Source organism: Microcebus murinus, chromosome 1 (assembly GCF_040939455.1).
Source record: "Microcebus murinus isolate Inina chromosome 1, M.murinus_Inina_mat1.0, whole genome shotgun sequence".
NCBI classification, from domain to species: domain Eukaryota; kingdom Metazoa; phylum Chordata; class Mammalia; order Primates; family Cheirogaleidae; genus Microcebus; species Microcebus murinus.
The window spans coordinates 48,481,357-48,507,509 of NC_134104.1; positions in this window are offsets into that span (position 1 = coordinate 48,481,357).

A 26,153-nucleotide genomic window follows, 5' to 3' on the forward strand; every position below is an offset into this window, starting at 1 on the left:
TTTTTTGGAAATATTCAAATCTATTGTGCTGACACATTGTTTCAGGGCCTCATACCTGATACATTGATATAACTGGTCTTTCTGACTCTGAATGTCTTCTCCTCAGAGCCAACATCTACCCTGCTTCAAAGTTATACGCAAAGAGACCTGATCACATAATCTTCCCTCTTAACCCTGATCTCTTCCTCTTATCTACAGGGCAGTTATTTATCAAGGCTCTGCTTACCTCGTTAATTTCACCCAGGTTTTTATTTCTTTCCTGTTAAAAAACTCTAACTCCAAACCCAGCTCAGAGGTCTTTGTGCTCTTTTACTTATCATTCATTCAACCAGAACATTTGACTTCATATTATTTACATTCATACCTTTATTTATTCAATGAATGTCCATTTAACATGTCTTTTGTGCCAGGCACTTTTGAGGACACTGCGGATATGTCAGGGAACAAAGAAGACAAAATCCTCTGGATTCAGAAAGCTTAGATTCTATTGGGGTAGGAAGATAATAAACAAACTATATAACTAAAATATTTTAAAAAGTAAATACTGCAAATAAAAGCAAAGAAGGGGACTAGAGAGTACCAAAAAGTGTGGAAGGGTTGGTTTAATCTTAAATTGGGTGGGTTAGGATAGGCATACTGAGAAGCTAATATTTCAGCAAATGTTTGTTGGATGGATACATGGGGGAAAAATGTAGCTCTTTAGGGAAAAGGCCAATACAAAGATCTTAGGGCAGCAGGAGGCCTAGTATGTCTGAAGAACAACCAGAAGATCAGCATTGCTAGATCTGAATGAATAAGGAATTATAAACCCACGGCTAATGGAACGGGGCACACTGTATGGGGGAAGGACATGCTTGTAGCCCTGTCTTGAGCAAAGCAAATGCATTTCATGTAACCAAAATATTTGTACTCCCATAATATCTTGAATTAAACAAAAAAAGCGAAGAGGACCCAGATGATATAGTGCCCTGTAGGCTATTAAAGGACTTTGGCTTTTCTATAAATGAGATAGTAAGATAATCCCAATGAGATGTTACAACCCTAGGGTATTTCAGCTGCAGAGAGGAGTACTTTTTCCCTATATATTTATTTCCCTCTCCATTTGAGTCCACTAATACTTTGGATGTACATTAACTGCAATTTTATGTTTCTCTAGATTAGATTTCTTAAGGAAGGAGATCCATTGCTTGACACAGAGTAGGGATTCTGTAAAGAATTTACTGAATGATTCTATAGTAAGTACATTTTTATTAAGGGCAACTTAACATATTTAAACATTTAATTACCACAAAGCATGAAGTAAAATTTTAATTGTATACTTAAAAATCTATTGAATGATAACAAATTCTACTTATCTGTAGCATTTTCCCCCAGATATTATACTCTGTTAGGATTGATCACACAACAATCCCAAAACAGTTCATACTGAATTAAGTACCTTTAAAATAGTTCGTTAAGAAATTCAAGTGATATTTTTAGTTCTAAATTATCTTAACTCACAAATATGGCCAAAACACATTATCTAATATTTTGACCTATAAACATAAAGTTGTCATTTTAGAAACATTAGGGGAAGTATTCACAGTTAAACTAATTTATTTTTCACATGTCCTATTGTTACTAACAGCATATGAGTCTGTAACTTGACAGCACAGAATAAATCTATTTGTAAGTTTGGACATTTTCCATTTTTATATTTTAATTGAAAAATGAAAAGAATAAGAAACATTCTTCCCTTGGGATCAAAAATAATCACATGTTTAAAATAATATTTATTAATTAGTTTGAGGATAACCAGTTCTGAAGACATGTTCTTTCTAATCATTTTTCACCCTCTGACATTGATCTTCATGATACTTAACATTTGCACTTGGGTTTCTCTCTTGATTAAATCATATATTTAACCACTGCATTCATAGCAAGAAAATATATGTTATATGCTCATTGATTCTGTCAAATTCACGCTCATCACATGAGAATCAGAATGGTTAATTGACATTGAAAGTAAAGCAGTGAACAAAACAGACAAAATTCTCTGGGTTCATAAAATTTGTCTTCTAGTGAAAAGAGAAAGATTGAGATAACATAAGTAGATTATATAGTGTATTATTACTTTAATATGTTGTTAATTATGGAATATTAGTAAAGGTTGGATTGGAAATTGTTTGGTCTCATAGGAATTGCTAAGGAGTTGTAACTTGAACTTGAAAAATGATTCAGCGTCTCTTCTTAGCCTGGGATTCACTGAAAATAGTGTCTGAAGCAAAGGCTTATGTGCACTAATAGAGGGTGAAACCTCTGGGGAGCAGAAGTGAGACAAAAAGTGAATTAGGAAAGGAGAGAAAGACCTAATGTGGGGGTATGTTGCTTAACTGGCTATTGTTTGATATCAAGAGCAACTGATTTTTCTCTTAGCAAAGTCATCTTCTGAGTGGATGTTTAAATGACTTCCCTATGGATGTCCTCTCCAAGAGAAGGAAGAGGTAAGAATTTATCCCCTGGCTTCCATATCCAATAGGTCAAAGTTTTGCCTTAGGGTTACTCATGACCTGATATTAACAGAGAATTCCCAGAGCTAGAGACAAGAGAGAGACTCATAGGGTGAGTTGAAGATAGACATTTTCAAGTGGGTCATCATGACAATAATGGGAATTCATGTAAAGCTAGTTACCAGAATAATTGAATCAAGAGACAGGTAAGTCCAAGAAAGTATGAGTCCGTACTAAGAAGTATCTAAGATAGCCTTCAACCCTGTGTTAACCAGGGACACTAGAGGTTTCACATATTTGAGTTTCCTATAAATTACATCCTTTGTGGAAAAGAATTTGGAGATACCTCAAAGAGCTAGAAATATAAATAGTATTCGACCCAGCAATAGCAGTGTTGGGCATCTACCCAAAAGAACATAAATCACTATATTACAAAGACATCTACACCTGAATGTTTATGGCAGCACAAATCACTATTGCACAGTCATGGAAACAACCCAAGTACCCGTCAATTCATGAGTGGATAACTAAAATGTGTTATCTGCTCACAATGGAATATAACTCAATTCTAAGAAACGACAGTGAGCTAGCACCATTTATGCTATCCTGGATTAAGCTTAAGCCAGTTATACAAAGCGAGGCAACATAAGCTCTGGAAAAGGGGCTACACATCTACTCGCCATCAAATTGGTACTGACTGATTAAAACTATGGTGCTCAAAAAATGGTAGTGTTCACCAGGGATTTGGGGGATGAGACCCACATCTTAGAGATGTGGCAAGCATTGTGTGTGGGGGAGGATTACCTCTAACCCTTTTTAGGGAGAAGCGAAGATATACATTGCAACCAAAATGTCTATTAAAAAAACCGTTATTGGGAGGTGGGCAGGTGGAAGGGGGGAGGAGGGGAAGGGTTTGTACTTACATAATGGCTGTGGTGCACAGCGCCTGAGGGTTGGACACGCTTGAAGCTCTGGCATAGCGGGGTGGGGGAGGGGTGCCAGAGGCAATATATGTAACCCTAACAATATCTGTACCCCCATAATATGAGAAAATAAAAGAAAAAATTATAAAAATAGGAAAAATTTAAAACTACTAATCTATCTCAAGCCTCAATTATTTGAAGATGAAGAGATTAAGGTCTAGAAGAATAAATTTATGTGTCTTAAACTAATTCAATAAATGTCAATATTGAGTTATTCTGAGGACTATATAGTTTGGTGTCTACTGACAATGTATCCTTCATAAGGTTATTGATGTTGCATATCTCCTATAATATGTCTAGATCATGGATAAAAGAGGAGTCTGCACATTTATCTGATGCTTCAAGAATATGTAAAGTCTAAAATGACTCTTTGGAAACTAAGAAGGAGGGAGTATGGGAGTGCAGTGAGGAATAAAAACTTACCTACTGGGTACAATGAACACTGTCCAGGTGAACAGCACACTGAAAGCACTGACTTCAGTATTATACAGTGTATCCATGTAACAAAAACATATTTTTAAATAAATAAATAATAAAATACCTCTTTGATTAATATGATTCATAATAGTCATTAGACAAATATATATATACTAATCTCAATGACGGTTAAATTTTCCATAGTGAAATAAGTTATTAATCGTGCAGGAAGAACAATTTGATCTTTTTCACCAAAATGAAGTATTTCCTGCTCTCTCATGCTGCTCTCTATATTACATTTTGTTTGCAGGCCCACTGTGGCCTTAGCTACCTCTTCATTGAAAAATATCCATGTTGTGGAAACAGAGAGAAGGGTGATGGTTACTAGAGACTGGGAAAGGTATCTGGGATAGGGAGATAAAGTAGGGATGGTTGATAGGTACAAAAACAGATAGTTATTAATAGAATTAGCAATATTTGCCAGCACAACAAAATGACTATAGTCACTAATAAGTTAGAATATACTGTAAAATAAGAGTGGGACTGACTTTTTGTTTTGTTAAATTGAAGCAAAATAATTTAAACAAAAAATAGTGAACTTAGAAATTGGGTTCTGGTACAGTTATTGACTGATATTTGATCTGGACAATGTGTAATAATGTCCAAACTCAAAATTTCAGAAGTATCTGCAAATATTTTTTGTAGTCCTGACTGTAAAGCCCAAATTATAGTTTATTTATAAAAATTTATGTTTTGATAATCTTTCTAGAACTCTTAGGCACAATTAAGTATTTTTAAGTGATTGTGTAATGTTTTGTGTATAAATTTTGAAATTCAGTGCAACAAATTTCACCTAAATAGTAAAGCTAAGGTATCTTTCCAGTTTGAGCCAAATATTGAATCATTTTGACAGTCAAACTATTTCTAATGGATTTTGTAAGTTATCTACATATTCTTTTAAAAAATTATACCTTTTCATAAACTAAATGCAATTTATTCCACATAAAAGTAAATATTATACTGACAGTCTCAAAATGGATCACTTTTTACCAAATAAATTGCATTTCTTTTCCTAAATTTAGAAGATATTTTTCTTATGCAAGATAATGTCTTGCACATATCAGAGAAATGGTATTTTGGCAATTTAAAAAGTGTGTTTTTAAAAAGTGTATTCTGATATGCTAAGTTAATGCTTCTATGAAAATAGTTAACATATACTTAAAGGAAAACAATAATTAATCATTAAACTTTCTTCCTTCTGCCTTTTTATAAGTTTTGTCCTTTGGAAGGTTATAGATTGCAGTTATCATCCATCAATGAATGACACATAACAAGATAAAGTGATGGTCTTAAATCTAAATTCTTGACAGATAGACCAGACACCAAAACTTTCACATCTGGTGGTAAGACATACATGTGGGTTTCAAACCTGCTATAGCTCTGAAGTGCTATCATTTATTTGCCTACACATTATTAATTAAATAACAAACATTGTCAAATATCCACTTCCCAACAAATATTATGTGTGTTATTAGAAATGAAGGTACATATCAGGACCTCTGCCTCATGGAATTTTTAGTCTAGTACCAGGGACAGAAAAAAACAGACACATAACCATCATACTGGGTGATAAGTATCACAAAATATTTATCATATGGATTTATTTGATAAGTAAAAAGTCATTTAACAAAAACAATCATAAACACACTAGAAACAATCTGATAAACCCCTGCATTGTTCCCTATGCCAGTCAGTACTAGGTCCTCTAGAGTAATGGTTGTCAAATACATTCTGATCAGAATAATCTATAGGGCAAGTTGAAACACAAAATGTTCAGTTCCACCCTCAGCATTTCTGATTCATTAAGACTTGATTTGGAGCCTAGAATTTGCATTTCTAACAAGTTCCCAGCTAATGGTAAAACTGATAGTCTGGTACCATATGCTGAGAATCACTTTTCTAGAGTCAATTTATAGACATTCTTTGTCAGCAGTATGACAGGAATTACATGTTTTGATTTCTTACAAAATTGTACTTAGTCATTTTGATAAATCATAATTTCATGGAAATGCTGAGCCTTCTTGTATGTTCTTGTGTCAATCCAATATATCTTCTTTTTAGGACTGGTATTCTAGAACTTGAAGCAAATGTTTCTATTTTTCCATTTATCTGACTTCTTTATCATCCTGCCATTTTCCAAACTGCCAATCTCCAGTTTCCTTTTAGAAGAATTTTTTTTTTTTTTGGATCAGACTGAGACATCCCAGACTTGGAGATAAAATGAAAAGAAATATACAATATATAAGATATATGGTATTGGACCCCAGATGCATTTCTTGTCCTCAGAGTAAGTCAATATTTTTTTCAATTTTATAATTTTAAATTATCTTGAAAATACATCAGCTTGAGAACATCTAATTATTTTGTCTACAATAGAGTACATAACACAATTTTCCCTCAAGATTAGATAATATCTATCTCTGTATGGATTTTTATATCATTAATAAAGCCATAGGAGCCAAACATCAATAGACAAGAAAAAAAAATACAGTCCTGAGAATTATACCAGTGGCAAGAGAGAAAACACTTTCAAATCAATCTGGCAAAATTGTTTTCCAGACTCTTAAGCAGTTTCCAATTTCCTTGGCTTGTTATTTTGGAAGACTCTTCTGACTCTTCCACATTGAAATCTAGAAAGTCAGTGGAATCAAATAATCTGAGTAAATTAAATTTAAAAACTACTTATCTAATGGATATCCAATAAATTATGAGGTCCTGTCATGTATACCTCCTGTGTATTTAGAAACTGTATGCTTTTCTTCCTACATGGCCCTGCTATCTTTATTATCTTTTCCTTGTATATTTGCAATGCCTTGCATACAGCTTCCCTAAGTACTTCTTTCAGAGGTCCAACATACACACTGATCTCAAGTTATTTTTCCAAACTGAATATCCTGGCAATTCAGTTGTTTAATTAAAATTTTTTAGCAGCTTTCTAAAATATATTCGATAAAGCCCAAAGTCATCAGACTCTGTAGTTAAAATCTATCTACCTCTTTAGTTTCAGTCTTGCTTCTTCTTCCACCAAACTAATCAGTCAGTTTGAACTACTTATGTATTCACGCACTGTTTACTTCTATAGACCCTTAGTATAGTTATTTACTCTCCCTGCAACTCCTTTACTTTTCTCTTCATGGCAAACCTTTCTCCATCCCTCAATTAGTCTGGTATATGTTGAAAGACCACTTGTGCCATATTCTATGTAGCAAAACTATTCACAAGGTCAACTAAGGCTCTGGGAGGCTAGAAAAATAGATCTCAAAATTCTGCATGTAAGGAGTGTTGCATGAGTGTGTATATTGGAATAGGAAGGATTTTTTTGCCTTTAAACAATGTAGTACTTTCTTAGTCTGTTCTGTGCTTTTTTTTCCAGAGTACCTGAGGCTAGGTATTTTATAAAGAATAGAAATGTATTTGGCTCATGGCTCTAGAAGCTGAAAAATCCATGATCAAGAGGTCACGTGTGATGAGGGCCTTCTTGCTGCATCATCCATGGTGGAAGGCAGAAGCGCAAGAGAACACGTATGAGAGAGAGAAAGGGGCGGAACTCATCCTTTTATCGGGAACCTACTCCCACAATAACTAACCCACTCCCTTGTTAATGGCATTAATCTATTCATGAAGGCCACTCATGACCTAGTTACTCCTTAAAGGTCCCATCTCTCAACACTGTTGCCTTGGGGATTCAGTTCCCAACCCAGGAATTTTGGAGGACACATTCAAACCATAACAATAACATTCTACACTTTGGTCACAAATTATTCACATTTCTCTCATAGGCAAAATTTGTTAAGCCAAAATTTGCTAACCTTTTCCCAGAACACTCTCTCTTATCATCCTAATTATAGCTTCAGCTCAGTATTTCTGATCTTATGATCCCTATCACTATCCAGATAGCACTGAGGTTCCTTGTGTGTGCTTTTGTCTAAAATCTGTGAACACAAAAAGAGCATGCCTTTAGATATTTGAGTTCTTATTTTTTTCTCAATATATTTCTTTTATTTTTATTTATTTTATTTCAGCATATTATGGGGGTACACATGTTTAGGTTACATGTATTGCCTTCCCCCCCTTCCCCCTCGGAGTCAGAGCTTCAAGCATGTCCATCCCCCAAATGTTGCACATGGCACTCATTGTGTATGTATAGGCACATCCCCTCCTTCGCCCTCCTACCTGCCCAATGCCTGATAAATGTTATTCCTGTATGTCCACTTAGGTGTTGATCAGTTAATGCCAATTTGCTGGTGAGTACATGTGGTGCTTATTTTTCCATTCTTGGGATACCTCATTTAGAAGAATGGGTTCCAGCTCTATCCAGGAAAATACTAGAGGTGCTATATCACCATTGTTTCTTAGAGCTGAATAGTACTCCATGGTATGCATATACCACATTTTATTAATCCACTCATGTATTGATGGGCACTTGGGTTGTTTCCACAACTTTGCAACTGTGAATCATGCTGCTATAAACATTCGAGTGCAGGTGTCTTTTTTAGAGTGTCTTTTGTTCTTTGGGGTCCTTAATACGTTACTTATAGCCATGTTGTTGAACGTTCTTTCCCTAAATCCGATCCTTACCTTGAAAATCTTTCAAAATCTTATATTTCTGCAAAATTCTGCTTTCAAATTGAACAGTTCCTTCTTTAGTTTATTTCTGCTTTCCTATAGTTATTACACAAAACATAAATAAATAAAAGGCACAGGATTCTTTCAACATTCTGCCTGAAAATCTTTTTTATAGCTCTAGTCACAAGGTATATTTTACTTTCCAATTTACCACATGCAAGTGTTTAATTATTTTTCCACAGCTATATAATATAGGTATTTTTCCCTCCAACATCCAATTGAAGTTTCTTCACTCTACTTCCTGACTACCCACTCCCCAGCTTTCTTTGCCTTTTTCCGTTTCCATTTCTTACTAGTTTTAAGTTTTAGGGTTTTGTTTGTTTTGTTGTTTTTTTAAATTTGTTCTGCCAGTATTTCAATTTTAGATACCAGTCTGAGTATCAATTATCCCTGAAAAACCACTCCAAAGCCTATGATTTTGGAGTGATGACATACTATTAATAATATGATATGATGATAATATGATGATAATAATATGATGACATACTATTGCTCTGTAGTCTTTGAGTTATCTGAGTGGTTCCTCATTGTTTCACCTTGGATGATTCATTCTCATCTGGGAAGCTACATTTAGGTGAACATTCAGCTGAGCTGGAAAATCTGTCATATTGCCACATATACTTGGTCACTGGTGCAGGCTGTCACCTGGAATGACTTAGTTTATCACATGGCTTCTGATCTTCCAGTAGGAGGGATTGTTTTCCTTATATGACCCTCTTACAGAAGCAATCCAAGGTGAAGAAGGCAGAAGTGGTGAAGCCTCTTGATGCCAATAGTCTGAAAATTGCATAATATTACTTATGCCAGGGTCTATAACCTTAAATAGGATGTCTGAAATCTAGCCCCATATTAAGAAGATGGAGAAGTAGATATGGCCTTAAGATAGAAGTAACACATATCCCATTATATAAAAAAAGTTTGAACTGTTATTGTAGGAGTTTGGGGCACTAACAATGTACCACAACTCATTAACCAAAACTAAGCTTTCCTAGAAAAAGAAACAATTGGAAAAATAGTTAGTAATTTTGTAGCATTTTAAGGAAAATTTACCTATTGCCTAAAGCATCCTTTTAATGGTCTGACCCAGTGTTTTCTTTGTTTTTTCCATCTTTCTTGAGGTATAATTGACTAATAAAAATTGTACATATTTAAGGTGTATACATGGACACAGTTTTCTGATGTGAATATACATTGTGAAATGATTAATTACTATAACCAAACTAATAAAATATCTATGATATCCCATGTTTACCTTTATATGCTTGTGTTAATAACACTTATGATCTATTCTCTTAGCAATTTTCACATACAATATGCGTTATTATTAGCTAGTGTTTTCTGTCAACTATTTAGGTGTGTGCAAAGCTTTATCAATCTCACTGCTTTTATTTCTTGCTCTGAGATTGTATGGCACAAAACTGGGTCCGCCATTTTTTTAATATAATAAAATATTAATAGTATAAAAAATAGTTCTTTTAAAATGAGAGCATGTTAATAATAATAGTATTGGTATAAAATATTTGAACTTTATAAATTAATTTTATTGTAGCATTGATAACGTTTACACATTTTTGGCTCTCATTCTTTAGCATTTCTTCTTGATTAGGCAGTAATTGAGCCCACTGGGTGTGTGTGTATATGTTTAGAGCTTATTCATGTTGTAGAATCAATAAGAATATTATCTTTGTAAACCATATGTATTAATTATATACAAGCATAAAGTGACTATGAAAGGAATTACAATTTTATCTTTTAAATAGAATATTTTTAATATTCTGTGGTCATAAACCTTGAGATAAATTATTTGATACAAATACGTGAATCATGGGGGTAGGGCTAGAAAAAGTTCATTCCAAAAGAAATGCTACAAATACTCCTCCAAAGTTAATCAATTTTTATAACAAGTAAAATTCTGACTACAAATTAAGTGCTGCCTATCTAATTTGTGGAATGCTCAACAACTACTTTTGAGTCCCCTAAATATAAAAATTAAAAATCATAGAATCATCTTGCTGTGCTCTGAATATTTATGCCCTCCCATTCATATATTGAAATCCGAACCCCTAAATTGATGTATTAGGAAGTGGGGCATTTTGGGAAGTAATTAGGTCATAAGATTGGAGCCCTCATGAATGGGATTAGCCCCTAATGAAAAAGGCCCCCGAGCACCACCTTGCCCTGCCCACCATGTGAGGACACAGTAAGAAGGTGCCATCCATGAGAAAGTGAGCCCTCATCAGACACTGAATCAGCCAGCACCATGACTTTGGACTTCCCAGACTCCAGAAATGTGAGAAATATATTTTTTCTTTATAAGCTACCCAGTTGATGACATTTTCCTATAGCAGCTTGAATGGACAAAGACATATCTTTTGTACAAAAGCTGCTTTCCCTTCAGGTTCTTCAAGAACATATAAAATGATTTAATAGAATTACTATTGATGAACTTAATTATGATACTGAGTCTTGAGTTTGGAATGTATTTTAATTTTTTAGGCAATACTTATTTCATAAAGGTACTATTATTTAAATTAATTCTTAACATTTCCTTTTTATTATTTATTTATTTATTTATTTATTTATTTATTTATTAAGGACCTTATTGGAGTACAAACATTTGGTTATATGTAAAGGGTTGCCTCACCCAAGCCAGTGCTACAAGCATGTCCTTTCCCCACAATGTGCTCTGTTTCCATTAGTTGTGGGTTTACTACCCCCATCTGACCAGCACCTAATGAGTATTACTACCATGTGAACATCTTAGTGTAGATCAGTTAGTACCAATGTGATGGCAAGTACATGTGGTGCGTGTTTTTCCATCCTTGTGATACTTCACTTCAAAGGATGGGCTCAATCTCTATCCAGGATAATGTAAGAGGTGCTAGTTCACCATTGTTTTTGTAGTTGAATAGTACTCCATGGTACACATATACCACACTTTATTAATCCACTTTGATAGGCACTTGAATTGTTTCCACATCTTTGCAATTGTAAATTGTATTGCTATAAACTTCAAGTGCAGATGTCTTTATTATAGAATTGTCTTTTTTTCCTTTGCATAGATGCCTAGTAGTGGGATTGCTGGATCAAATGGTATTTCTATTTTTAGCTCTTTGAGATATCTCTAAATTACTATCCACAAGGGTTGTACTAATTTGCAATCCCACCAACAGTGTAAGATGTTCTGATTTTTCCACATCCACACCAGCATTTGTTGTTTTGGGGCTTTTTGATAGAGGTCATTCTCACTGGAGTTAGTTGATATCTCATTGTGGTTTTGATTTGCATTTTCCTAATGATTAGAGATGCTGAGCACTTTTTTATATGTTTGCTGGCCATTAGTCTCTCTTCTTTTGAAAAGTTTCTGTTCACGTCCTTTGCCCATTTATTGATGGTGCTGTTTGATTTTTTTCTTGTTGATTTTCTTAATTTCTGTATAGATTCTTGTTATTAGCCCTTTATCTGATATATAACATGCAAATATTTTCTTCCATTCTATAGGTTGTCTATTTGCTCTAATGATAGTTTTCTTGGCTGTGCAGAAGCTTTTTAATTTGATCAGGTCCCATTTGCTAATTTTTGTTGCTGTTGCAATTGCTTTAGGGCTCTTCTTCATAAATTCTTTGCCTAGGCTGATGTCTAAGTCTTCCCAACATTTTCTTCCAGAATTCTTAAGATTTCACATCTTAACATTCCCTTTTTAATGTTCAAAAGGTTGAATATCACTCATAACCCCCTTTTAAGGTCTAAGCTAAAACCTCTCATTTTGGTTACAGTGGTTTAATTTAGCTGTCTTAACTTTTTAATTTTGTATGTGAATTATTCATTTTCCAGAATGCATAGGTCTCCTATTCTTCAGATAGTCATATCAATAGTATAAGAGCTCCCCATGGGAATATGTTTTTATCCAAACCAAATCAAATAAACTAACTGCCAGAGTATTTCTGTGTGCTGTACACCCAATTTGCTTGGATAGATTTTGATTCTACTTCCAAAATCAGTCAATCAGTCATATTTAGCTTCTAATGGAAAAAAAATCAGATGATTAAGACTTGTCAAATATTTGGCCAAAAGGATGTTGATGAACTGAATGCTTTTAAGGAGTTTTTCTAAACCAAAGATTAAAATTTGAATTTTCCAAGGTAAGTAAAAATCCTACAAAATTCAATATTGAAACTACATTATCAATTTAAGCAATATTTAGTAGCAATGATTTAGCATATCATTTAGAAAATAGATTAGAACAGAAATGTGCAGTTTTTCTCTGCATTTGCTGCGGATTAGCATTTCCTGAGTACCTGCTAGAGGCTACGGATACACCAAAATGTATAATAAAATGAACATCCACAGTTTTAGTTACATGTAAATGGAGAATCCAGTGAGATATATAGGTTAAATAAATATTTTTAGCATTATTTTAAAAATAGAATACCATTGCATTTTTCCCCCACTAATAATTATATATACTGGATTAAATTCTTGAATATATGGATCTGGAACTCAGAAAAACATAATATATAGCACTCAGAAGCAGATACAAGATATCAATTAGGTATATGCCAAGATACAGAAATAAGAATAGATATAAATATAGATTTTTTAATCCATCAATATAATAATGTTTAAAGCCAAAGGAGTAAATGTGATTAACATGAAAGAGTATGTATAGTAAAATAAGAAAGTCGAAAAAAGTCTCTGGGTTACACCTATATCATTGGCAATGACTCTTTTACCATGACAGAAATAGAACTACATGAAGGAGACTAAGAGAATAGGCAGAGGGGAGGACAGAAATCAAGCAGATGTCATGTCCATGGAGAAATGACAAGAGACGGGGCTTTAAAGTGGATCAGAGTCAACAATGGATTGCATTAGATCACGTTAAATAAAAAGTATTCATATTAACAGCAAAGACTTGGACAATAAATTGATGTGGTTTTATTGAAGTTTTTGCTCACAGCATATTATTAACAAGAGTTGTGAGAGAGTGAATAATGATGATCTGTAAGAATGTTAGAATTAAGAAGATTCTTCATTCAAAGGTTGTGAGAAAGGGTGGTAGTTAAAGGCCAGTGTGAGGAAAAGGGTATTTGTTTGTTTGTTTGTTTTGTATTTTTAAAACGGGAGAGATTTGAGGTTGCTTAAAATCTGAGGAGAAAGATTCAGTATCGAGGGGTGCTTGACGAGAGTGTATAACTGAAACATCACAAACCTTGAAGTTCGCGGTGAAGTGGACACTGACTGGTGGGGAAGCAAGAGGAATGCAGGGGAAGAAGTGGATAAAGGGAATCTGTCCATTGCTTCTGGTATAAGTAGAAATAGTCCTGCTTGGATGGCTTATATTTGCTTTATAAAGTGGAGAGTAAGAGGAGAATTCGAGGAGAGTAGGAGATATTGTTAAGAATAAAAGGCAACTGAAGAGTGGTGTGTGTAGGTGTGTATGTGCATGTGCATGTAATGTCAGCAAACTAGTTTAAATTTGAGGATCTGAAAAAATTTACTATTATACTGTGTCAGTTAGGAACTGAAATACAACTGTATGGAAGAAAGAGCCCTTCTTAGGACAGTCTTACGGTAGGCAAAAAGGATATTATAGCAAAGACTAGGTGCTTGGGTAATAAATACAGAATAATCTTCTTAATAGTCATAGAAGTGGGATACGTGTGTGTTTATAAGTGTGACAGAGGAAAAAGGACAATATTGTCTATCAGCTTTAATAAACAGTAAAAAATTTAATACGATTTTATTCAGTTAAGCTTTTTCAATTTACTGGAAGATCTTTTTTTTTTTTAAGCAAGAATTAAATAAGTTTGGATTAAAGCATTGATCACATACTGTATGTTTAGTGTCTAGAGATTAAGTTAAAACATCAGGCCTCCTGCTCTCTGAACAGTATTTATCCATAACTGAAATTTTCAGGTAAGTAAATTATTCATTCCATTTCAAAGATAACAAACTAATACACCTATTAATTACATCTCTGAATTTTATCCTTAGGAAAATGTATTTTTTATAACACATTTCAGACTATACACGGTACTAATAAATAGTATCTTGGAATTATGTTTGGCCCCACTTCCTTAAATCTCATATCTAATTTGTATCTAAACTCTCTCATAACTGCTTTCAGTTTCACACACTACTGCCATCCTATTTTGAGTTTGAATGACCTCTTACATGTAACTTTATACCTATAACTCTTGTAAAAGCTTTCTAATTGATTTCTTTAGAAGCAGTCAACTGCCATGCCCATTTTCTCCCTTACAAATAACGATCAGATTAATCTTTCCAAAATGTTTGCTCAATCAAAGCACTCTTGTTTAGAAGCCTTCCTTGACTACTCATTGGGATATCAGAATTTGAAATCCTGAAATATTAGCTTAAAGATTGGACTCTCTGATATGTAAATGAGGAAAATGTAGCTTAAGAAAAGTTAAATTCTGAGTATGTACTGTGAACTCTTTTAAGTAGGTACTCTGCATATAGCATTTAGTAAAAGAAATAAAGTCCTTAACCTCAGAGCGCTTATACAAAAAGGTGTGATAAACAATAAATACATTCAAATATATAAATAGGCAATCTATAACCAGTTTTATTAGTGTTATAAAGAAAATTAAAATTGGGTAAAGGGGAAGGGCAGTGGTCTCCAAACTTTTTGGCATCAGGGACTGGTTTCATGGAAGACAATTTTTCCAAAGATTGGGTAGGGAGGCGGAGCTCAGGTGGTGATGCCAGTGATTGGGAGCAGGGAAGCTTGGCCATATGGACCCAGGGTTAGGGACCACAGTAGGAAGGCATGAAGTGTGAATGTGTTTGTTGTCTGTGTGTTTGTATATGTCTTTATGTGTGCCCATATGTGAGGATGTCTGTGTGCATGTGTGTGTGCGTTTATACATGTCTCTGTGTGTGTCTGTATGAGTTTGTCTGTGTTTATGTTTGTGTGTGTACGTGTATGTCAGTGTGTATGTTTGTATGTGCGATTATGTGTGTACATGTGTCTGTATGTGTTAGGTGGATACTCTTTTAGAGAGTGTGGTCAGGGAAAGCTTTCCCTCAAGATATCTGTGGATATTTGGGGAAAGAGTATTTCTAGCAGAGTGCAATAAAGATAAAGTATAAGGCCCCGAGGCAGGGTCATGAGTTGCCTGTGCAAAGAATAACAAAGAGACCAGTGTGGCTAGAATGGATGAAGCCTGGGGATAAGGGATTGGAAGAAAAAATTATGTCAGAAAAGTACTTGGAGTACATTATATAAGTAGAGTATGGCAAAGAGTTACTTTTATCCTATCTTTGACAGAACACCATTGAAAAATTTAATATAAGAGGCTACAGAAGGCAAGCATGGAAGTCTAAATGAGAAATAAAGTAGTGGTTGGTAGTGTTAGAAGTAGTTAGAGTCAGGTGTTATTTTAAAGGTAGAACAGATTTGCTATTGGAACACATGTAGAGTATACAGAAAGATTAAAATGGTATCTGAGGTTTAGGGTCAAGAAATTAGAAAAATGATGTCGGAAAGCCACTGTAAAAGCAGGTCTATAAGGACTTTAATTTTGGTCAAGTTTGATTAAAACAACCATTTAACATCTAAGTGCAGTTATTCAGTAGGTAGTAGGGTGATTTGAGCTGAATTAAATTTTGGAGTCGTCGGTATATAAGATGTCATAGTAAAACTGATAGTTGGCTATTGGATGTCTAATCTCTAATTATACCTAATAGAATCCTCTTATTAGTGGCAATAATAATACATTCATATTAAATAGAATGCATTTCCTCACCTCTTCTGACAACAGGGGTGGACAGTGAGATGTACCCACCAGTTTTGGGTAAGGCTTCAAGGAAGACAATTTAATGGAGTTAATTTGGCCAGGAAGCTTAATTGTGTGTTTATTTTCTCTCTCTTTCCTAGCTATCTTCTCTCCAACTGAGCATGAAAACATCTCGTGGCCAAATTGTTATTAGACCCTGGGTCACAGATGTGTGTGAAACTTCCATATCTGCTCTAACCTGGCTATTTCAGGACATTTATTAATGAGAAAGAGAAATCTTTCTCTTGTTTTAAACTGCTTTTTTTTTTTTTTTGGAAATTTTTCTTTGTAAAAAAAACAGTCTAATTTAAACCAGGTAGAATGCTCTCACCTCTCACAAAAATACACTGAAAATGGATAACAGACTTAAACCTAAGGCATGAAACCTTAAGAATCCTAGAAGAAGATGTCAGGAAAACCCTATCAGACATTGGTCTAGGCAAAGAATTCTTGAGGAAGACCCCCAAGGCAATCACTGCAGCATCAAAAATAAACAAATGGGATATGATCAAATTAAAAAGTTTCTGCACAGCCAAGGAAACTATCATTAGAGCAAATAGACAACCCACAGAGTGGGAGAAAATATTTGCTCTCTACGCTTCTGATAAAGGTCTAATAACAAGAATCTATCTAGAACTTAAAAGATTTAACGAGAAAAAATCAAACAACCCCATCAAGAAATGGGCAACGGAAATGAACAGAAACTTCTCCAAAGAAGACAGAATAATGGCCAGCAAACATATTAAAAAATGCTCAATATCTCTAATCATCAGAGAAATGCAAATCAAAACCACAACGAGATACCACCTAACCCCAGTGAGAATGGCCTGTATCAAGAAAACCCAAAACAACCAATGCTGCTGAGGATGCGGAGAGACAGGCACACTCTTACACTGCTGGTGGGACTGCAAATCAGTGCAACCTCTGTGGAAAAGAATTTGGAGATACCTTAAAGAGCTAGAAATAGAAATACTATTTGACCTAGCAATAGCATTGTTGGGCATCTGCCCAAAAGAGCATAAGACATTCTATTACACAGACATCTGCACCCGAATGTTTATAGCAGCACAATTCATGATTGCATGGTCATGGAAGCAACCCAAGTGCCTGTCAACTCATGAGTGGATAATTAAAATTTGGTATATGCTCACAATGGAATATTACTGAATTCTAAGAAACGACAGTGAGCTAGCACCGTTTATACTATCCTGAATTACGCTTACACCTGTTATCCAAAGTGAGGTGACACAAGATCTGGAAAATGGGCTCCACATCTACTCGCCATCAAATTGGTACTGACTGAACAAAACTATGGTCCTCAAATGGTGGTAGTATACACCAGGGATTGGTGGGGGGAGACCCACATCTTAGGGATGTGGTGAGCATTGTGGAGGGGAAGGGAATACCTCTAACCCTTCTTAGGGAGAGGCAAAGATATACAATGTGACCAAAATGTCAAAAAAAAAAAAAAAACCCTCAAATTTTTATGGTGGTGGGCAGGTGGGAGGGGGGAGGAGGAGAAGGGTGTATGCTTACGTAATGGGTGCGGTGTGCACCACCTGGGGGTTGGACATGCTTGAAGCTCTGGCGAGGCATGGGGGGTGGGAGGAGCAATGCATGTAACCCTAACAATATTTGTACCTCGATAATATGATGAAATAAAATAAGGAAAAAAAGTTACAAGACTGCACGAGATAGGAGGTAATATAAATAAGAGAGAAGAAAGCTGAGGAGGAACCCTCATGTACCTTCATTTAGGGGATTGAACAATGAAAAAACATAGCACTAGACACTGAGAAGTAGCAGACAGGGGAGGCCAAGGAAAATAAGGATAGGATCCTAGTATATATACTACTTTTTACCATTCCTCTTAAATTCAAATTTCAAAAGTAGACATTTTCCACGATGTTAAACATTAAATAGGCATTTAATGGATCACAAATATTTTTAAATGTCATCATATGGGTATATTATAAATTACAATTAGCTCAAAATTAGAATATCTGTAGGAAAGAATATGAAATTAAAGAAAGAAATTCGAAATATTGGTCTTTCTAAATCAATGTTTTATAATCCTCTAAGACTAGAATTCCACATATCTTTTAGCACAACTTATTAAGTTTTGAAAAGCCTACTGTTTCACTACTGTTTTGACAAAGCATTTCAGAACTGAGAGCAATTTACCCTACATCCACATGGATATTTTTGTCTAGTTTAGTAGAACTTAGTACAATATAAATATTATTAAAGATGAAAAGTCAAATTTACTTTCTTTCTTGTTCTGCCAAGGGATTTCAATAGAGTAGCTTTAGAATCCAGATCCTCATCTATACTATATTCATTAGACAAGGCAGAAAATTCATCATTTAGAAAAAAAACATACATAGGGAGACTCCTACAGGTGAAAAAGAAGCTATTATGTAGTTTATGCTGCAGAATTCTTTCCTACTTACATAAGTCATCTCTGAAAATTAAACCCTATAGTCTTGATCTTTTCTAAATCTATCAGTTCTGCAAGACCCAGTGCAAGCCCCCCCCCCCACCTCTTTATACCTTCTTCTTTAACTAGAGCTAATATTCATAATTCTACTTTGGACCTGTTGTACTGATTGACATGGTAATGCATTAATTCATATTTGGTATCATGTTTGATTCTTCACCACTTTATCCTTACATTATTTTACTTGTGAAAGTGATGTTATCACATTATAGTTCCGTTTTTAAAGCATAGCAAGGCCTCATGGTTATTATGGATATAAAAATGATCTTTTACTGCTCATAATAGTTTATTTATTTATTTATTTTCTTACTTATTTCTGTTTCTTTTTCAAGTGTTGGTAGAGAAAAGATTCACTTATAATCCCCATGAAATAATCATATTTGATTAAGGATATATATATTACTTTTTTTTAACTCATGTTAAAAGAATCTGTTCCTCAATGATTTAATTTTTCAAACCTTCAATCACACACACAGAGAGAGAGAGAGAGAGAGAATTTGGTGAATGGTGAGTGATAACTGCATATTTTGCCAAATGTATCCTCATGAAAAGTCTATGTTCATTTGATTCATTTTTTTCAAACTTCCCCTGGCCAAACTTAAATATGCTACCATATTATGGGGTATACTAAACATTGAATCATTTTGTCACTTTTTCTTAATAATTCAACCTCTGATAATACTGTATCTGTGTATGTTTTGAAGTACAGGAATATCTGGTCTCTATTTTATTAATTATATTAATAGAATAATATTAGTTATTGGTTCTTTTTAATAGTTGACATTATTTCTCTAGGTCCCAGCGTCTCTCCATCAAGAATAATTTATTGAGAACATAGTTTTATTTGGTACAAACACTTTTCTTTAAAATAAGGAAGCCTCATTTCTTATAGTTTGCTTTGCTGAAGATAACAGAAGCTAGTTAACATAGGAGTTTGGTAAACTAATATATAATATAGCCACATCATAATATTTTGAAATTTCTATGTATCCATTAAAAGCAAGTTTTAGTAAACCATTTAATATCATGGGAATAAATTACCCTCTTTTATAGTACAAGAAATGGGATACAAGTGGTATATTAATAGGATTCCAAGTTCCTAAATAAAATATAGATTTTAAAAATCTAGAAGAAAGCAGTGGTTAACTTTGGAATATTTTTTTTTGAGACATAGTCTCGCTTTGTTGCCCAGGCTAGAGTGAGTGCCATGGCATCAGCCTAGCTCACAGCAACCTCAAACTCCTGGGCTCAAGCGATCCTCCTGCCTCAGCCTCCCGAGTAGCTGGGACTACAGGCATGCGCCACCATGCTCAGCTACTTTTTTCTATATGTATTAGTTGGCCAATTAATTTCTTTCTATTTATGGTAGAGACAGAGTCTCACTCTTGCTCAGGCTGGTTTCCAACTCCTGACCTTGAGCAATCCGCCCGCCTTGGCCTCTCAGAGTGCTAGGATTACAGGCGTGAGCCACTGTGCCCGGCCTGGAATATTTTTTAAACTTCTAGTTTCCACAGTGTATAAACACTATTATTTTTTAAAATATAAAAGTGGTGCTTATACACTGTGGAAACTAGAAGTTTAAAAAATATTCCAAAGTTAACCACTGCTTTCTTCTAGATTTTTAAAATCTATATTTTATTGATGAACTTGGAATCCTATTGATATACCACTTGTATCCCATTTCTTATAGTATAAAAGAAGGTAATTTTTCCAGAGAAGACCCCATATATCAAAAGCAATTCTAGCCAATAAAAACAAAATGGGAGGTATCAATATGCCAGATTTCAAACTATACTACAAAGCTGTAGTAATTAAATCACTTTGGTAATGACACAAAAATAGGAATATTGACCAGTGGAACAGAACTGAGAACCCTGATATAAAACCATCCTTATATAGCCATCAAATCTTTGGCAAAGCAGACAAAAACATCCACTGGGGAAAAGAATCCCTATTCAATAAATGGTTCTGGGAAAACTGGATAGCCACTTGTAGAAGGCTGAAGCAGGATCCACACCTTTCACCTCTCACAAAAATCAACTCACACTGGGTAACACACTTGAACCTTAGGTGTGAAAGTATTAGAATTCTAGAGGAACATGTTGGAAACACTCTTCTAGACATTGACCCAGGCAAAGAATTTATGAACAAGACCCCAAAGGCAATCACAGAGGCAATAAAAATAAATAAATGGGACCTGATCAAATTAAAAAGCTTCTGCACAACCAAAGAAACTGTCACGAGAGCAAACAGACAACCCACAAAATGGGAGAAAATTTTCACAAGCTACACATCTGATAAAGGGCTGATAACTAGAATCTATTTAGAACTCAGAAAAAATTAGCAAGGAAAAATCAAACAACCCTACCAAAATGTGTGCAAAGGACATGAACAGAAACTTTTCAAAAGAAGACAGAATAATGGCTAACAAACATATGAAAAAATGCTCAACGTCTCTAATCATCAGGGAAATTCAAATCAAAACTGCAATGAGATATCACTTAACTCCAGTGAGAATGGCCTTTATCAAAAAGTCCCCAAACAACAAATGCTGGCATGGATGCGGAGAGAGAGGAATGCTCCTACACTGCTGGTGGGACTGCAAACGAGTGCAACCTCTGTGGAAAGCAATATGGAGATACCTTAAGGTGATATAAGTAGATCTACCATTTAATCCAGCAATCCCATCACTGGGCAACTACCTGAAAAAACAAAAGTCACTTTATAAAAAAGACACCTGCACTCGAATGTTTATAGCAGCACAATTCACAATTGCAAACCTGTGGAAACAGCCCAAGTGCCCATCAATTCATGAGTGGATTAATAAAATGTGGTATATGTATACCATGGAGTACTATTCAGCTCTAAGAAACAATGGTGATATGGCACCTCTTGTATTTTCCTGGATAGAGCTGGAACCCATTCTACTAAGTGAAGTATCCCAAGAATGGCAAAACAAGCAGCACATATACCACCAGCAAATTGGTATTAACTGATCAGCACCTAAGTGGACAGATAGGAATTACATTTATTGGGTATTGGGCAAGTGGGGGGAGGGAGGTAGGGATAGGTATATACGTACATAATGAGTGAGATGTGCACTGTCTAGGGGATGGTCACATTGAAGCTCAGACTTGTGGGGGGAGGGAGGCAAGGGCATTATTTGAAACCTTAAAATTTGTACCCCCGTAATATGCTGAAAAAATAAAATAAAATAAAAAATACATTTTTATTAAACTATATATATATATCAGATTAAATTAAAACAAAATAATTTGAAAGACTTAATAGTTCTGGATCATTTGATTTTAGAAATAATAAATTTTAATGCCTATGAATCTGATTATCTGATTTTGAATTTAAAGTATAAAGCAGAATATATATATGTGTAATTCCCAGACATTAAGGTTGGAATGCATTTGCAGATTGCACAACCCCCAGAGAAAATGTTTCTTTAGGTACCTTTGTGACTGTTGCAAAGATAATACCAAGTTACTATTTTGGAGTATGATGATATCACATATGTACATGTTCTCACTATTATTTCCTATGACTAATTATAGTAAGCTTCAGTGATGCTTACTGACTGTGATACTAATGTACACACGTATGCACACACACTAACTCATAAATACATATACACACACAAATGCACACTGACTTAACATCAGCAATTTACAAACTAGTCCTCAGTTTCGGGGGCACCATTTGTAGTTGTGAAATGGTACTTGGGACCCGATAAAACAAAGGCTGCATTAGGCATTCTGTGAAGCATGGCTGATTCATCTATGTAGAGACTAATCTACTTTGATGTTATATTTTACTTTTCCTGAGTGTCTGGAAATCAGAGTGTGTGAAAAAATGCCCCTGATGATTGATTCAATGTAGAAAATAGTACAATAAATAAACCTTGCAACCTATGAACAGTTTTGATCATCCACAACACTCTTGCTAATGGTTCGAAGATTTAAGACCCAAATCATGGAAAGCATTTTCCAGAAAGGATCCTTGGCTTTGATATTTCCTTTTCATCCCAGGCTGAAACATTCTTAATTTACTGATGGTCGTAATGCATGATATATAGTTCTACTTCATGTATCAGTCTCTAATTACCAGGAAGAATTTTCTAGGAAAAAGAATCTTGTAAGCCTCAAGTTTTTCTTTCTTTCCTAGACAGGAAACCAAAAAAATATGTATTTATTGAGAGTTTTACAAAATCAATTCACTTAAATATTTTGGAAAATCTGATTTCAAGGTGAGTTTGTTTCATCATTATAATATAAACATATGAAAAGTAGTTTTATGAATTTTTCTTATTTCATTTAGAATTTCATAAGAGTCTTCTCTACATGGATGAGGTTCTAAAATGTTGTTTTTTTGTAAAGAACTTTTACAGAAATAAAATATCTTTCTCACAAAATTTTTCTTATTTAGCCTTCCAAGTATCTTGCAATAATGCAGGCATTTACCTACAATAGCAAGAACCAATTGGGGAATATATAATTTCCTGATCATATTACACTGAACATTTTCCCTTTAGAAAGTTTGTATCTATGGTATTTAAGGATATTAAGAAAATTGATAAATAGACTAAATGTTGTGTCATGACATGAAAAGGGTCCATCTTAATCAAAATGTTTTCATCCATATATTGCCAAATCTATAAACATTTAGATATCATCCTAATCACCCAAATTGTTATTTATTGAGCACTTAATAATCCATGTACTGATCTGGCACTTTATGTATGTTATTTCTGTTAATACAACTCTACCGAAGGTGCTGGCTTTTTGTTTGTGTGTTTAGGGTTTTTTTATAGTATGGGATACTTTTTATGGGATATTTAAGAGATTTACAGGTCTTATTGATGTCAAGTTATAGGCACAGCAGTACTTTGCATTTAAGAAAAGTGAGAAACAGAGAATGTAAATAAATTTTCCAAAGTTATATAGTTAGTAAGTGGTAGGAGAAGTTAAGCCAAGCAGAATTTTTTTATGATTCTAATTTATGTTTTTCCTGCAATGATGTCTTCCATTTATGAATTTCTTTCTTCAGTGTTATTTACCAATATCCCGGCAGTGTGTATGAACATATGATGAAAATATCATGTTCCATTCATGTTTATGTTCACATAACACCTAAAAGAGTGCATTATACACAGTAGGCCTCCAGTGGCAGTCAATTAAATCTAAATTAACATTATGAATCATCATTTTAATATGATTAATCATTCCCAAACATATTGAGAATTAATCGCTTAATAGATAGTCAGTTCATTTCATTGCAAAAGGTTGCATTGGGCCCAGAGTATGTATTTATGGGAAGAAGGATATGTGTGTGCCCAACTTGTATTAATTCTAATACAGTTTCACACAAACACATGCAAAATGTCTGAATTCCCAGCCATTCTTTGATGGCACACAATCCATCTTTCCCCATGATAAGCAATAAGTCACGGAAGATATGCAGCTGCCTTCTTTGGGAGAAACACGTGCTCTCCATTTTACCACAATCCTTATTACCTGTTGTGTCTTAAAGCCAGCTAGTTTCCACTGTAAAATTTAGGCTATCTTTCCAGTCCTAAGCAACAGCACTGATTACTTGCTGTTGTGCAATTGCATAGAACCAGGTGTTTCTTAAGGGGCTACAACTAAGTAGAGAAGAAAAAAAAAAAGAATAAAAGAATATAAATTAGTACAACCTCTATATGGTGATGCCTCAAAGAATTTAAAAGTAGACCTACCATTTGATCTAGTAATCCCACTACTGTGTAACTATTCAAAGGAATATAATTCATTATATCAAAAAGACACCTGCACTAATGTATTTACTGCAGAATAATTCTCAATTGCAAAGATATGGAATTAACCTAAGGGCCCATCAACTGATGAATAGGTAAAGAAAATGAAATACTACCAAGCCATATAAAAGAATGAAATAATATCTTTTGCAGCAACTTGGATGAAACTGGAGGCCTTTATCCTAGTATCTCAGGTACAAAAAATCCAAATACTACAAGTTTTCATTTGTAAGTGGAAGCTAAGTGATGGGGATGCATGATCATATGGAATGTTATAATGGATATGGAAGACCCAGAAGGGGGGAGGTTGGGAATGGAGTGAGGAATGAAAAATTACCTGTTGGGTACAATGTACACTGTTCTGGTGAGGGGTACACTAAAAGTCCAGACTTCAGCACTATACAATTTATCCATGTAACAGAAAACCATTTATATCCACTAAATCTATTAAAATAAAATTTAAAGAAATTTTTAAAAGAAAGAAAAAAGCCCACAATCACACTGCCTCAAGCTGTGATAGTTAATATTTTTACTTAAAGGGCACAATTTTATTTTATCCCTGACATTATCAAAGAACATTAAGAAATTAATATTAAACCTCATTTTTATTATAGGATTCTGTGCCCAGATTTCATGAAAGCTAGGGGAAAAAATGCCAGCAAAAAGTCACTTAAAAATATGAAAACAATTATGACTCAGCTTTTATGTGTGGTTGTCATAAAACAGCAGATGAAATCTGCTCTAGGGAAGGGTTTTCTCCATGAATAGGGCACTCAGGATGGCAGTGGGACACCAGAAGGGGGAATGGAGTGTGATCACACAATTGCAAAAGATGAAGGCCAGGGCTGAGATGGCAGACTAGGAGCAACAAGCACAACACTACTCTAGTGAAGAGGATCAGAAGAGAATATATATTCACCTTTGGGCCAATCGTGTAAGGAAAAGCACTGGGAATCAACAGAGTGGAGGTGAGAGTGAAGCAAAGAAGAGAGAAGTAGGACAACCTGTTCAGCAGGACCAGAGGTTCGGAGGTGCTGAACCTGACCTCTGGTTCAGCAGGACCAGAAGTAAGGTGCCCACATGTGGGGAAAGGACTGAGGAGAGAACCTGGAGCTTCATTCTTCCCCTGAGGATATTGCAACTGGAGAGCTGAGAGGGCCCCTGCACTGTGGCAGGCCTCTGGGCTGATACAGAGACCTGAGGGGAGGCTGTATAGCCACATTGCCCCAGAGAAAAGGTACACCTGACTTGTGAGCCCTGGGTGCTGTGGCTGGCAACATTGTGACATTCCAGCCCCAGAGTACTGCTACCCCAGGGGTCAAAACTGTAACTGCTACCTCCTCCTTGCCCCTGCAAGTTGGGGGGGAGTGAGGAGTCCCAATGCCCCATCGGCAAGTGTTGTGCACCCACACCACAGCTGCCGGAGGACCTGGGAAGAGCATGAGACCATAGACGCAATATTTGCTGCTATGG